This window comes from Heterodontus francisci, chromosome 26 (assembly GCF_036365525.1).
Source record: "Heterodontus francisci isolate sHetFra1 chromosome 26, sHetFra1.hap1, whole genome shotgun sequence".
NCBI classification, from domain to species: Eukaryota; Metazoa; Chordata; class Chondrichthyes; order Heterodontiformes; family Heterodontidae; genus Heterodontus; species Heterodontus francisci.
In genome coordinates, this window is record NC_090396.1 from 36,283,182 (window position 1) to 36,297,230 (window position 14,049).

Here is a 14,049-nt window from a genome sequence, read left to right on the forward strand (position 1 = left end):
TTAAAACTTGCTATGATCTAATAGAATTCCATAGCATTTTGAATTGTACATCTACCTATAATAATGAAAATCTCCCATCTGCACACATTTTCCCATCAACATTTTCCACATGCACATTTGTAAGGGAAACTGCTGATGGAAATTACACCCTCCGACTACTTGGGTTGCTGTAGCTCCATACTTTTATATCTCCCAGTGCTTCAGCCTCGACTGCAGATAAACTCCTTTGACCAACAGGTGAAAACAGGAGATAAATGGATGCAGTGCTAATAAGACTAGGCTGTTTGAAAATCTGGATTTAGCACACAATTTTGGTCCTAATTGCTGATTACCATAATTTGAATTGGCCTGGAAGTGCTAAAACAGGAAACTACAGGTTTAGCACTCAAGTGCTGATTAGACACAATTTTCATGGAGCTGTTTATGTGGGCTCCTCACATCCACATCCACTGAAGGTGTGGATGATCTGGCTGGAACACAGTGGCACATTGAAGGATGGTTCAGTGACTGAGGGAGAACGTGCACATATTCACAGATGAGGCACTGGAGGTCTTGGTGGAGGAAGCATGTCCTGTACACATAGGTGGGGAAGCATGCCACTTTGTCCTCCTCTCTCCTGCAGCAGCTGGTGCTGCTCTGCCTGACCTCATGCCTTCCTCACACTCCTCTAGGGGGACCCTAGCAAGATGCCCAAAACCAAGCACTCCCTTTCTCATGGTGACTCCTATAAGATGTCCAATAAAGTGGAGTAGCACAGCACTTACTGTTTTTAAGTGAAGTCCTCAGAAAATTTCCAGAATAAATGTTGTTCAAGTGTTGGTGATGTCTTGCAAACATGTCCCAGAAAGTCTCTCATGCATGTCAGAGGTCCTCTTCACAGCTCCAGAAGCAAGTGAACATGAAATGGTCAGTATCCTTTTAAGTAGCACTTGAAATCAACACCATGCTTACTCCTAAAGAGCTAGTCGCTGTTCAGAGAAGGCGCTAGTTGAAGCATTAGCCAGGAAAATGCCATGCAGCCTCTTTAATGTGGGTGAGCAGGCATTTTAAGTGCTGATCAGCTGTTTAACGAGCTTCCGGGTGGCCGATCCTAACTCTGCCTTCAACTCCTTTACCAAGATGATGTCTTGTGCTACACATTGGCTAAGGCAGCGTTTCAGCTCTCGACCCCATCTTGGCCACTTCAGAAGGTTATTAACTCCTGAACGTGCTGTCAAAAATTGGCTCCATAGGCTCCGAGCAACTCTAACTCTCTGCTTCCCAAATTCCCATTAAATTTTACTGTTTACAACTGTAAATAATAAATCAAAGTATTAATTTAAAAATAAGGACAGAATGTGAGACTTAAAAGTGGTGACTGAAGTAGATCTGTATACCCAGTTCTAATTATTCCTTGCCCCCTAACCTCACTTCACCTCAAGACTGTACTTGATATTGACTTCCTTTGTGCAACACCATAGAGATTAACTCATAATATATTCATGTCTTTCACATAGCATGCACTTTCTGTAAGGAGCACACTTAACAATTGTAATAATACCCACCTTAATTGTTACCTAACACTGTATCTTCCAATACATTATGAAAAATGCCAAAGGAACTTTGCTAGTTCTTCATCGAATATTTTGTTGAGGGGTTGCATTTATCCTAATTTGTAACCATTTGCTCAAGAAAACCAAAGACTCTTGATTTCATTTTCAGACGTGTTAAGCATATCATTGATGTATAAATAAAACTAGACTTGTTTCACAGTCAGGTCTGGTACAACTTCTATCTAATCAGAGGCTTGAAACTATAACTACTAATTGATTGGCAGATACAATTAATGAATTAGAGTACAAATCTGTAAATAGGTAAAAATTAGGTAATTTTATGTAAAAATACTTGCTCAAGTATTGAAGGCATTCATGGTGGCATCCTCGTGACGGTGGAGTTGTCTCTTGTGCATGCCTGTTCTCAGTTCACATCATGTCTCTGAATACTGATATCAGTTTCATACTTGTATCCATCTACTGACAGAGTACAATATTAATATGATGCTTCAATAAAACAAATGTTATTTCTCATTCCCCATTCCATAGTCTTTTCATGGATTGCACTGTGAATCTTGCATTCTCCAGCTGACAGCAGGGTGGTGCATAAATGCTGCTCTGTGACAGATGAGGAGGGCACTGACACAGGACCAGATAAAACCTCTGGCAGCTTTTTACTTCCACCCAACAGTTGGCACCCTTTCCTCTACTTGGTGTTGCACCTTCATTCAATAGAGACATTTGGCACATGAATTTGCCTTTTGAAAGCTGTAACTTGAATTTCAGTAGAAAATGTGGGGTATTGTCTCTGCAATGTCTTTCTTTCAGTTAATGTTAGAGTACAGAACTTAACATGAAAAATATGTTGAGCTTTGCATATTTCTTGTGACTGTTGTGCAATAACTTTATTACCATTGTTTGTGTCTGCTGTTTACTGGTTGAAGTTGTGGCTGAAGGACTTGGTACATGAAAGTGAAACAAAATGTAGCTATATAAAGTCTCCATATTAATATGAAAAGGCTTAGTAAGTTCCACAGAAAGCTTGTAGCCATATCTAGTCTAAATTCATGCTTTATTTAGTGTTTTAGTTCAGAAAAAAAACACTCGGGCAGGTTTTCCTCTCTCACTCTTCCCAGTTTTGAGCAGAGTTGGGTTGGGCTGATGAGGATAATCCAATCTGCTCACTACCCACCCCAGGATATTAGCTAGGTCAGGTGTGGCCACTTTTGTAGGAAAAGTCCAATTCCTAATGAAACCTATGCTGACCTTCTGCTAAGGAAGGAAAATGTATCCTCTTGTATCAAATGTTTTGGATTTAGTTGTGAAAAAGTTTATTAGCTTACTAGCTTGAACTGCTCATGAAAACTAAATACTTCGAAAGCATTAAAACAAAATTTACACATACTCCTCTTACTTCAAGAGCATCAGGAAGAACCGAGAGTGAAGCAGGGTAAAAAGAGTGCAGGAGAGAGCAAGACTTCACTGCGAGAGAGGTGGGAAGGAGCAAGAAAGGAGCTGGGCTAGCCAGGTTCAGAGCCCAAAAATCAAGATGTGACAAGACAGGGAAGCAGGTAGGTGATTGCTTGTGAGTATTCCTATTTATGTTATTTAAACTAGGGAATTTCAAACAGCTAAGTAGGACATTAATAAAAATAAGAAGAATATAAGCATAGCAGGCCTAGAGGCATTAACTAAAATTCAATTAAGGAAATAATCCTTCAAATAGTTAATTAAAACACAATGAGGATTACTGGGCAGGTGATGTGTTGCAGCTGCAGCATGTGGGACTTGCTGGATGCCAGTGTGATCCAAGGCAACTGTGCCTAAGTGTCTCCAGCTTGAGGAGCTTTGGCTCAGAGTCAATAAGCCGGAGGTTTAGCTACAGACACTGCGATGCGTCAGGGAGGGGAAAAGTTACCTGGAAACTTTGTTGCAGAAGGCAGTCTCACCCTTAGGCTAGGGTCTTCTGATTTAGTCCATGGTCAGATACAGAAGGGTGTGACTGTAAGTAAGGCAGTTTTGGGGATCCAGAACATCAGAACATAAGAAATAGGGGCAGGAGTTGGCTATTTGGTCCCTCGTGCCTGCTCTGCCATTCAACTAGATCATGGCTGATCCTCTACCTCAACGCCATTCACCTGCACTATCCCCATCTCCCTTGATATCTTTACTATCTAGAAATCTATCAATCTCTGTCTTGAACATACTCGAGAAGGTAGAAATGAAGGATCCTCAGCCTTTACAAGTGTCGAAGAATTGCGAGGTTCCTACAGCTTGTATGGATGAGAGCGGAGGCTGCAGGGTGGATAAGCAAACTGACCATGGTACAGGAAAGCATTCAAACGGGCGGCGTAAATAGGAACGTACTGGTAGTAGGGGACAGTATTAGTTGACAGATAGACACAGTTCTCTGCAGCCGAGAGTGCGTGTCCCAAAGGCTGTGTTGCCTGCCCGGTCTCAGGGCTTGGGACATCTGCTCGGGGCTGGAGAGGAACTTGGAGTGGGAGGGGGAGGATCCAGTTGTTATGGTCCATGTAGGTACCAACAACATACAGGACTAGGAAAGAGGTTCTGCTTAGGGAGTATGAGCAGCTAGGGGCTAAATTAGAAAGCAGAACCTCAAAGGTAGTAATCTCTGGATTATTACTTAAACCACAAGCAAATTGGCAAAGGGTAAATAAGATTAGGTAGTTGAATGCGTGGCTCAAAGATTGGTGTGGGAGAAATGGGTTTTGATTCATGGGGCACTGGCACCCGTACTGGGGAAATTGGAAGCTGTACCGTTGGGATGATCTTCACTTGAACTGGGCGAGGATCAGTGTTCTGGCAAGTCATATAACTAGGGTGGTAGAGAGGGCTTTAAGCTAAATAGTAGAAGGCAAGGGAACACATGAGGGGAGATGTGCTAAATTAAAGGGAAAGGACAAGACACGACAGCAAGGTAGCAATAAGTGTAATGATAATCAGAGCATGGAAGGAAGGGACAAAGCATACAACCTTAAGAGTGCACCAGCAGATAAGGCCAGAATTTGCAAAAATAGTAAAAAGACAGAACTGATGGTTCTATATCTGAATAAGTGCAGCATTCATAACAAAACAGATGAATGGTTAGCTGAAATAGAAATAAATATGTATGACTGAATAGCCATTATAGAGACATGGCTGCAAGGTGACCAAGGTTGGGACCTGAATATTCAAGAGCACTTGACATTTTGGAAGGACAGGAAGCTGGGAAAAGATGGAGGGGTAGCTTTGTTAATTAAAGGATGACATTCGTTCAATAGTGAGAGTAGGCCTTAGTTCTAAGGATCAAGATGTAGAATCAGTTTGGGTAGAGATAAGAAATAGTAAAGGTAAGAAGTCACTTGTGGGAGTAGTTTATAGGTTCCCTAGCAGTAACCACACCATAGGAAGGGGTTTATGGGAAGAAATAGTGGGGGCTTGTTAGAAAGGTACAGCAATGATCATGGGTGATTTTAATCTACATATAGATTGGATGAATTAGATTAGCAAAGGCAGCCCACCTGGAAGATAAGTTCATAGAGAGTGTTTTCGGGGCAATTTCTTAGAGCAGTATGCTCTAGAGCCAACCGGACAGCAGGCTATTCTAGACCTGGTAATGTGTAATGAGACAGGATTAAATAATGACCTCATAGTAAAGGAGCCTCTAGGTAGCAGTGGTCATAACATGATTGGATTTCACATTCAGTTTGAAGGTGAGAAGTGGGGGTCTAAGACTAGTATTTTAAACTTAAGTAAAGGCAATTACAAGGGTGTGAAGACAGAGCTGGCTAAAGTGAGCTGAGAAATTAGGTTAAGGAATAGCTTAATAGAGATGCAGTGGCAGACCTTTAAAGAGATATTTCATAGCACTCAGCAGAATACATTCCAATGAGAAGGAAAGACTCTAGAAGAAGGATGCACCATCTGTGGCTAACTGAGGAAGTTAATAAGAGCATCAAATTGAAAGAAAAATCATACAAGTCTGCGAAGTCAGCCAGGTCAGGTGTGGCCATTTTTGGGGGCAGAAATCCAATTCCTACTGAAACCAGTGCTGATCTTCTACCAAGGAAGGAAAATGTAACTTGCTGTATCAAGTGTCTTAGATTCACAATGATGCACTAAGGGATACTGTTGCATAGATACTGATGTATGGGGAGCATTTGTTGATTGCCTTTGTTTTGCTAAGGCACAGGCTTATCACTAGAACTTACCAGCTGGCAGGGTCTGCCCATGTTTGCATTGTATGTTAAATCCATTGAGTTATGCTATCAGTCAGCACAGTTTCCAAGAGCATGGTCAATTTTAATCCACTGATTTAACTGCAAATGCAAACAAGGGTGCTGCTGGCCTCCTCCGCTCAGTCCGCAAGCAGGACGGCGAGCTTCCGGTTGCTTGCCATTTCAACACACCCCCCCTGCTCTCATGCTCACATCTCTGTCCTGGGATTGCTGCAGTGTTCCAGTGAACATCAATGCAAGCTCGAGGAACAGCATCTCATTTACCGACTAGGCACACTATAGCCTGCTGGACTGAACATTGAGTTCAATAATTTCAGAGCATGATGGGCCCCCTGTTTTACTTTTATTTTTAGTTATTTTTTTCTTTTTCCTTTTTTAAATTTTTTTTTGTGTTTATTTCATTTCATCGTAGTTTGTTCAGTTTGCTTACCCACTGTTTTTTTCATGTTTGTACTTGTGGCTGTTGAATTTTCAGTCCGTTAACACCCTTTCTGTACTAATGCTTTGTCTTTCAACACACCATTAACATATCTTTGCTCCATGACCTTCTGGTCAGCTATTCTGTGACCTTGTCCTATCTACACCTTCTCCTTTGTTATCTCTTGCCCCACCCCCATTTTACTTGCTTATTAACCTTTTACATTTCTAATATTTGCCAGTTCTGAAGAAGGGTCACTGACCTGAAATGTTAACTCTGTTTCTCTCTCCACAGATGCTGCCAGACCTGCTGAATATTTCCAGCATTTCTTGTTTTTATTGCTGCTGGCCACAAGTTCAGGCAATGAGCCTGCCCCAACCAGTGCAATGAAAGGGAAAAAAGGAAAGACTTGCATTTATATAGCGCCTTTCATCACCAATGGGCGACTGTCTCTGGCAACCATCTCTATGATTGTTCAAATTTGCCATCGTCTGGCATATGCATTGATCCACAATTCTACTCCATCAGTGTTTTACACAAGTTGCTGCCTTTGTGTATTTGTGTTTCAAGTGCATCATTGGGGCAGTGTAAAGGGAACATTATCTTGCACCTAACATATCGGGCCGAGGAGTCACAATGTGTAAAAAAAAGGATCTTTGTTTCATTATTTATTGACATGAGCTGACAGAAAAATAAACCCCTCTTCCAAATCTCCAGGTTCAGAAAATAAAACAAAGTGGAAAGGCAGAATGAAATGTTGACAAAGAAAATGTCCTAATTAACGTTTCCTGTGAGACTCAACAATATCCCAAACCTGGGGAATAAAATAACAAAAATACAAAAAAGTATGCTGATCAAAAACCTTTATCAACGTATCAAATTTAAAAGAAAAGTACCTATTTGATGAGCCTCCATCACCAATTAAACAGATCATATGTAATCATTTACAAACTGGAAAAACATAGCAAGCATAATTTGTTTTGTTTCGAGGCTTCCAACTATAAAAATGCAGATGATGTGAAAAGAAGCAAATGTCTAAGGATTCTGTACATACAGCATGTCAAATATTGAGGTTAATACTGTCAATTTGTTGTCAAATAGGGATCATATCTTTCACAAAGTTCCAGTCAATATGGGGGTGCTACCAAATTGGAGTAGTTTCCAGCCAGTGAAGGTGTATTCCAGGCATTAGTGAATGTGCTTGACAGGTAGATTACTAGGCGATTAAATGTATTGCCAAAAAATGAGAGTCTAGCAATTGTAGTAGAACAATGTACACTAACATTCCTTTCAGTAATTTAAGACCATACTGGGGAGGGAAGCACAGCTTGTGCATTTTCTGTCATTGACATATCATGCTTTATATGATGTACAGAATCAACTACACATCATTGATGCCACTTTACACAGAAACACAAGGCATGGTATTTCTAAAATGAAACAATACAGAAATTACAAACTACAAAGAGTATTACAAACATAGTTTTAAACTTATAGAGAACCCTTCTTAGGTTTAGTTACCCACTAAATGCTTTCACTTTTCAATTGTTGGAAGAAACTCTGACATGTCCTGATTATAAATTTAGTTTCGGTGTTGCAGCAAATCCTTGCAAGCCATCTGATTTTCTATATAAAAAAAAATGTAATGCTTGTATCGTTTATATTTAATATGTGTATGCTAGCAGAGTGCTAGTTTCAGTGCACTGGTACATGCATTTGTACATATTAATAACCTTCCTATTGATCAAGCAATACATACTTTTTATAGAGGATAGACTAACCCAGAAACTTGGTCAGGCACACAATAAAACAGATCTATATGGGATCTCATTATCCAGATACCCTGTTCTCAATTAGTTTGAATTGTTGTCATTCCACTATGTATTAATTTCACAGGAGTACAGGGATCATTGAAGTGTTTACATCTGGCCTGTAACAGACTGCTGACATAGAAAGTTTTAAGAAAGCCCTTAAAATCTACCTTTTTTAAAATCTCTGTATCCATCTTTATAGCATGCTATCTTTCCTAATGTTTCAATAATGAAAATACAATTATTTTTGTGCTTAAAATACAGACATTATTTAAATACTGATCCTATACAATATGAACTGTGTGTATCGTTTTACTCTTTTAATTTTTGCTCCTTTCTGTTAAACAGCTTGATAGAATGCTGTCTGTTACACTCTGAGGGCTACATTTTGTGCTGGATGCAGGGCTCCTGGCGCCAGGCCAAAATGGCACCCCGGAGCGATCCTCTGGTCTTTTGGTGTCAAAGTTTTAGGAGACGGGAGCCCCGTCTCTTTAAAAACTTTAAAGGGATGGGGATCCCACCCACAACAGCTGCCGACCAATTATAGGGCCGGCAGCTCGGCAGTGTCTGCAGCGCCACCGGCAGCCGTGGCCACTGCCGGTACTTCAGAGGCCTTGGACCCAGGTCCAGCAGAGGAACCCCGGACAAGAGGTAGGTGAGGCAGGGTTACCAGTGCCAGTCCAGAAGGCTTCTGCAATGGTCTTGTTGTCCAGGGGGAGGGGGTGTCCCAGCGGGTGAATTGGTTCCCGGTGGGGTTCCTCCCTGGCCCATAAATTGCTCAGCCCGCAGGGAGGGGGCCTTGTTTAACAAAACGTCCCCCCCGTGTGAGAGAGGCACACCCCCTTCACCCATTGCCGGTGGTAAGATCCCAGCGGTGGAAGGAAGAGGCCTTTAATTGGCCCTTAATAGGCCACTTAAGGGCCTCAATTTGCCTTTGGGCTCGAAGGCAGTCATTGGCCTATCCCGCCCCGTGAAGATCGCTGGGTGATGGGGAAACAACGGGCCCTCTGCCCCGCCACCTCTCCCACCACCCGTCGCGATTCTCCGTGCTCCCCACCTCGGGGCGGAGGCCCTTAAAATCCCCGCCTGAATGTGTACTCCGCTGAAATGTAATGCAGTTAAAATACAAACATCTAGAAGAAAGAAAATTCATTGCCGTGTTAGGCAGACTTACATTGATTCCCCAGGGGTAGGAGTCGCCGTCCACAACCTGCAATGTGCACGTGGCGTTCCTTAATGATGCCAATGAAGAAAGCCATTTTGGCCACATAGGTAGTGGTCTGCAGCACTGCTTGCCTCTGGGCAATCAATGCAAGTCTGTGTAGCAAGCAGCACTAGGCAATCAAATTTCTCCCCCTATGTTTTTCAGAGTATTTTTGGACTATGATTCACATATTGAAATTACGTGCAAATGGATTGTTGGCATATGCTGTTCTGAAGATTGTGTTGGCCTTGTCATTAAGTAAAAAAAAATCCAGTTATTTTAAATCATTGACTGTGCAGCCTCATATATCATATAATATCATATAATATAATATAATATATGGCTCTGACTGAAGGTTCAGCTTTCATCCATGGATACAAAATTGAACTAATTTATAGTTTTATATCAGATGATGGCTAATTCAGATAAAATAAAAAGTGTTGAATTGTTTTTTTTGTCAGCGCTAGAATATATATACTTACTTCCTTTATGCTTTCAAGAAGTTCCAGCAGGTTTGCTATCAATAGATTTGTTGGTATTTTTAATTTATTTTTAATGCTGCCTAATTTTATCTGTTAAGGCTCTTACAATTCTGCTTTGTTTAGTTTTCACAATTTTCTATCTGCATGCTTCAAATTATTTTTGGCTAATTCTAAAGTAAATTCTCAGTGATCGTTGTGGTAAATTGATACTTTTTAGATTAAATTTCCAGTAAAACACAGCAAGTTGAAGTAAAAATAACAGCACTAAGTAGATTTATTTTCTAAAACATTGACAACTTAAAATTTGACGCGTTACACAGCCATGTTCTATAAAGAAAGACCAATCTTGCATTTGCGTAAGCAACTTTCACATCCTCAGGACATCCAGAAGCAATGTGTTACTTTCCAAGTATAGTCACTGTTGCTATGTAGGTATATGTTGCAGTCAATTTTGGCATAGCAAGATCCCATAGAAATCAATGAGATAAATTTATTTTGGTGGTGTTGTTTGGGAATATGTGTTGAACAGCATACTGGGAGAACTCGCCAACTCGTTCAACTAGCGCCAAGGAATATTTCATTTCCACCTGAGCAGGAAAATGGGACATTGGTTCAATATCTCATCCGTGGCTCCTCCAACAGTACAGCATTCCTTCAGAACTACATTGAAACTAAAGTACATTAACTGAGGCATTAATTATATTTCCAGCAACTGACTAAAATGATGAGGCATCAAATCATTTATTCATCAGAAAGTTTGTATGAAAATGTAGGATTATATAGCATGAGATCAAGCACCTGGTTGGTGTTTCTGCAGCTAAGTTTAATGTAAACCCTAATACAATGCATTTGTGTGGAGATTGAGCCATGCTATTTGGAAAACTAAACACAAAGTATAACCCACACAAGATGTGGTTGGTAAGGGAGGGGTAAGCGGAGAAGAGCCAATCTGAGGCTTTCTTGGCAGATGTTAACCATGCTTTTTAATTTATGCACTTTAATAATACATGCAGTGAGCTTTGTAAAATGCATTGTATGAAGTACAAAATACATAGAATACTTTTGAGATGCTCTATCTGTAGATGCTAACCTTTGGATATTAAGTAACTTAGAAATACTACTGTAGGCCCCAAAGGGCTAATAGAAAAACAGCTGCCACTAGGCAAAAAAAAACTAAACTGATACTTTGGGAATAGGTGACGCTTTGAAAGTCACAATATAGAATTTCATGACTGTATCTAAGACAGGCAACAGCTTAATGATTTCATTTTATCCCTCCCTGTCCTTCACAAACCACGTGTCACTTTGCATCCCTGACTCATGTGTACATGGGGATATAGCATTTCATAAGTGAAAAGCAAATGTATCTTTGGAGAAGTCCGCACTACAGTTTTGCTAACCAAAAGGCAGCTTGCATCCATCCGATAGAATCTGTCATCCTGTGCTTGTACTGTTATGGTGGCACAACCTTATTTCAGCATCTTGTCAGAAGCTATTTAACCCAAGGAGACTGTAAATTCATATCGGTAGTGGCTGGACACAGCAAAACAAAATCATAACAAGGGAATAGGCAGTATTTGAAGAAATCTATAGCAGCTGTTTCCTGTCCACAGAGGACCTTTCATTCCTCTTTCACCAACTAATGATCTCTTCAAAGATTCAGTAAGGAAAGACATAATTGATTGGAATGGTACAGTATTTAACATTATTTGAACTTGTAGTTTATATTTCTTTTCGAGTACTGTTAACATTTGAACCCCTCCCTGTAGAACAAGATAAATCCTGTTTATTTTTGTGCAGAACAAATCTATATTAGTTGAGTTGGTTCTGGTATGAAAAATGGAATAACTGTTACTGATAGTCCAAGTGTGGTGAATATAGAAACTATATTGTTAGTAGTGTTGAAATGAGAAATATTTGAAGAATTATTTTTATTGTTTTATAGTTATAACGTCCCTTAGCTTATGACCTTTCCATTATGGGGCATTTTTTCCAATTATCTCTGCTGTGCTAAAGATACATTGCTCTGGCTCCAGTATCTGACCTTTATTACCTCAGTCAAGCAGCCATTCTTCTTATGAGAACCTAAATAATGAGTGTTAGCGAGCTTTTCAACCAGCAAAGTTTACTGCATGGCGAAAAGGAATAGTAGCGCAATTTAATTTGCTTGCCCCTCCCTAGCCTGGGGCACTGAGACCAATTGTACCACACTAACTGCTGCTCCACCTAGAATTAGCTAACTCAACACAGACCAGGAATTGAACCTGGAATTTTGTTGTTTATATGACTCACTTCCAAAGTGGGCATTGCAATTGCCTACTCAGCCATTTGTTTAAGTGGGGTGGGGAATTCCAACAGGAATGGTATAAACTGCGTTTCTTTAAACCTTTATGATATTCAGTGCAACTAGATTTTTCATGGATTATATTCAAAATAGATGCAGATCTGAGCGGTAGGTGAACATTTAACAATAAAGGAAGCCATTTTCTGATTTACTTGAATAACCTTGTTTCAGGACTTTAGTTTACTGAATATTCAAGAACTTGGGGAAAGAATGCCAAGTAGCATATTAACCCTGTGCATTGAAAAATGAAAAGGTGTTTGGATAGAGTGCATACGTAGAGACTTCTCCAACCTAGCATTGAAATAAGATATTAGTCTTCACCAGTTTAAGGAGGAAATTTTGTAACGATCAGCAGTCTAAATGGAATGAATATAGCAAACTTCATGAATGGTAAAATGGACACATCGACTCACAGATTTCAAGATTATGAAGAACTGCCAAAAGATGAATTCTTCAAGGTAGTGACTAAAATGTCTCATTTCATTGTGATATTACTGAACCTACTTCAAGTAGTCTGTACTGAGTTAAATTTTCTTACCAATGTGGTTAATTATATGGAAGGAGGTTTTTGCTGAGGGTAAAGAGCAGTAAACTTTTCTATACATCTGTATAACACATACAACCTACAGTATAATTCACTCAGGGCCTGGTTTTAGCTTCCTCCACCTGCCAGAAGCAAGGCGGAGGGAGGTGCAGTTAAAATGAGGGCAGTCAGTTACCACCTCTGATCCTACTACCATCCTAACCTGTCCCAATATTAACCTGATTTTTTAAGCAGGTGAGTGGGACAACATCAGGAAAGAAGTGGGGTCCTTCTTTAAATTAACAGATCTGGTCATGGTAATGTGCGCACTGTACCTATACTCTCACCTCACCTACAATTAAAATTGGGGCCTTAAAGTATAGTTGTCAGCTTGACAGTTTGATAGTTGAGAAATAGGACTTGTGAATTAAAAGGCAATTATAAGTATAAGGACCAGCCACCAATAAAAGTAATGAGAAATGGGACATAATATTTAGGTGCCATCAATCATATTTGAACTGAATTCTTATCATATTTACATGTCAGCACTGATGATTGAACACGAAATGTTAATCAGCATTGTCTTTGAATTTTGAATGTTTTGTATTTTGTTACTACACACCAAATGGCCTTCCTTAGCCATAAATCTCTTGTGATCTTATGTAAAGACTTGGGATACAACTGTAAAAATTTAAGTTGTTCATGAAGAGAAAAGCTTGTTATTGTTCACTAGCAGACAAGCACATTGTTCATTCCAAACAATGGTATGCATAAATGTCCACATTAATAATTTTGTTCCCATAGAACAGGGCTCATTTAGTCAACTATTTTATTTTTGGGTGAGGCAGCCCTCGTTTATCTTTAGACATGTTGCATTTTTAATAGGATATCCATAGCACTCATGAAGTGTTTTTTTGCTGGCATTTCCATTATTATAATAACTTACTTCAAATAGTTTCGATTGGAAACAGCTCCCACAACGTGAACAACTGTAACTTCGCCGCTTGATCTGGAACTTTGTTTCTAAAATCCTACAATTCGAACAGCTTTATTTACTTCTCAGCTGGTTGGCAAGATGGAGATTTTGTAGGTGTTCTAGTTCATAAAGTAAGGTTTGACTAGGGGAAGGAAAAGCTAAGTTTGCTCACTCACCACACTGCCAGCATGCCTTCTATTAAGTAATTATGGAGCACAACGGGGAAATCTAAAGCTGTGGCAAAGAACAGCTGCACAATAATATGAGGGTGACAGTAAAGTAAAATAATTAACCACTATTTCATGTTCATGGCCCATTTATAAGTAATGAAATGTCTGGTGGGGGTGTTCCAGAGAATACAAATGTAAACTACCAGGGACTAGACACACAGTCACCACCAAACTACTTGAGAACACAGATGCAACCTCCACTCTCAGGAAATGGAGCCACATTCATTAGACTAGCAAGGAATACAGATGCGTCGCTGACCACTAGGCCAGCTGAGATCAAATGTATCC